This window comes from Oncorhynchus keta, unplaced genomic scaffold (assembly GCF_023373465.1).
Source record: "Oncorhynchus keta strain PuntledgeMale-10-30-2019 unplaced genomic scaffold, Oket_V2 Un_contig_24653_pilon_pilon, whole genome shotgun sequence".
Lineage (NCBI taxonomy): Eukaryota > Metazoa > Chordata > Actinopteri > Salmoniformes > Salmonidae > Oncorhynchus > Oncorhynchus keta.
In genome coordinates, this window is record NW_026284034.1 from 1 (window position 1) to 2,500 (window position 2,500).

At 42.4% G+C, this 2,500-nt stretch overlaps 1 long non-coding RNA gene across 2 annotated transcripts in view; it reads right to left on the reverse strand.

The window, feature by feature from the left end:
• Positions 1–429: 429 nt before the first annotated feature.
• Positions 430–2,500, reverse strand: part of LOC127922125 (uncharacterized) — a 4,370-nt gene continuing 2,299 nt past the window's right edge. For both annotated transcript variants that reach the window (XR_008110432.1, XR_008110433.1), the window contains exon 5: positions 430–491. This is a non-coding gene — a long non-coding RNA (uncharacterized LOC127922125). The remainder of the gene's footprint in view (positions 492–2,500) is intronic.

Consider the following 2,500-nt stretch of genomic DNA (forward strand, 5'->3'; position numbering starts at 1 on the left):
CTGAGATCTGTTACCTTTTAAACAGGTTTCCACTAGGAACACTGAGATCTGTTACCTTTAAACAGGTTTCCACTGGGGGAACACTGAGATCTGTTATTTAAACTGGTTTCCACCGGGGAACACTGAGATCTGTTACCTTTAAACAGGTTTTCTACTGGGGAACACTGAGATTCGTTCTTAAACTGGTTTGGGGAACACTGAGATCTGTTACCTTTAAACTAGTTTCCACTGGGGAACACTGAGATCTGTTACCTTTAAACTGGTTTCCACTGGGGAACACTGGAGATCTGTTATTAAACTGAGTTTCCACTGGGGAACACTGAGATCTGTTACCTTTAAACTGGTTTCCACTGGGGAACACTGAGATCTGTTACCTTTAAACAGGTTTCCACTGGGGAACACTGAGATCTGTTATTAAACTGGTTTCCACTGGGGAACACTGAGATCTGTTATTAAACTGGTTTCCACTGGGGAACACTGAGATCTGTTACCTTTAAACAGGTTTCCACTGGGGAACACTGAGATCTGTTACCTTTAAACAGGTTTCCACTAGGGAACACTGAGATCTGTTACCTTTAAACTGGTTTCCACTGGGGGAACACTGAGATCTGTTATTAAACTGGTTTCCACTAGGGGAACACTGAGATCTGTTACCATTAAACTGGTTTCCACTAGGGAACACTGAGATCTGTTATTAAACTGGTTTGCATTTAAACTAGGGAACACTGAGATCGTTACCTTTAAACAGGTTTCCACTGGGGGAACACTGAGAGTTACCTTTAAACAGGGAACACTGAGATCTGATAAACTGGTTTTGGGGAACACCTGTTACCTTTTTAAACTGGTTTCCACTGGGAACACTGAGATCTGTTAAACCTTTAAACTGGTTTACCTTTAAACTGGGGAACACTGAGATCTGTTATTAAACTGGTTTCCGGGGGAACACTGAGATCTGTTACCTTAAACTGGTTTCCACTGGGGAACACTGAGAGTTACCTTTTAAACTGGTTTCCACTGGGGGAACACTGAGATCTTTTAAACTGGTTTCCACTGGGGAACACTGAGATCTGTTATTAAACTGGTTTCCACTGGGGGAACACTGAGATCTGTTTTAAACTGGTTTCCACTGGGGAACACTGAGATCTGTTACCTTTAAACTGGTTTCCACTGGGGAACACTGAGATCTGTTACCTTTAAACAGGTTTCCACTAGGGAACACTGAGATCTGTTAGCATTTACTCGAGATCTGTTTTAAACTGGTTTCCACTGGGGAACACTGAGATATGTTACCTTTAAACTGGTTTCCACTGGGGAACACTGAGATATGTTATTAAACTGGTTTCCACTGGGGAACACTGAGATCTGTTACCTTTAAACTGGTTTCCACTGGGGAACACTGAGATCTGTTACCTTTTAAACAGGTTTCCACTAGGGAACACTGAGATCTGTTACCTTTAAACTGGTTTCCACTGGGGAACACTGAGATCTGTTACCTTTAAACTGGTTTCCACTAGGGAACACTGAGATCTGTTACCTTTAAACAGGTTTCCACTAGGGAACACTGAGATCTGTTACATTTAAAACTGGTTTCCACTGGGGAACACTGAGATCTGTTACCTTTAAACTGGTTTCCACTGGGAACACTGAGATCTGTTACCTTTAAACTGGTTTCCACTAGGGAACACTGAGATCTGTTACCTTTCCACTGGGGAACACTGGTTTCCACTAGGGGAACACTGAGTTATTAAACTGGTTTCTGAGATTCGTTACCTTTAAACTGGTTTCCACTGGGAACACTGAGATCTGTTAACTTTTAAACTGGTTTCCACTGGGGAACACTGAGATCTGTTACCTTTAAACTGGTTTCCACTGGGGAACACTGAGATCTGTTACCTTTAAACTGGTTTCCACTAGGGAACACTGAGATCTGTTACCTTTAAACTGGTTTCCACTAGGGAACACTGAGATCTGTTACCTTTAAACTGGTTTCCACTAGGGGAACACTGAGATCTGTTACCTTTAAACAGGTTTCCACTAGGGAACACTGAGATCTGTTACCTTTAAACTGGTTTCCACTGGGAACACTGAGATCTGTTACCTTTAAACTGGTTTCCACTGGGGAACACTGAGATCTGTTATTAAACTGGTTTCCACTAGGGGAACACTGAGATCTGTTACCTTTAAACTGGTTTCCACTGGGGAACACTGAGATCTGTTAAACTGGTTTCCACTGGGGAACACTGAGATCTGTTACCTTTAAACTGGTTTCCACTGGGGAACACTGAGATCTGTTACCTTTAAACTGGTTTCCACTGGGAACACTGAGATCTGTTACCTTTAAACTGGTTTCCACTGGGGAACACTGAGATCTGTTAAACAGGTTTCCACTGGGGAACACTGAGATCTGTTACCTTTAAACTGGTTTCCACTGGGGGAACACTGAGATCTGTTACCTTTAAACTGGTTTCCACTAGGGAACACTGAGATCTGTTATTAAACT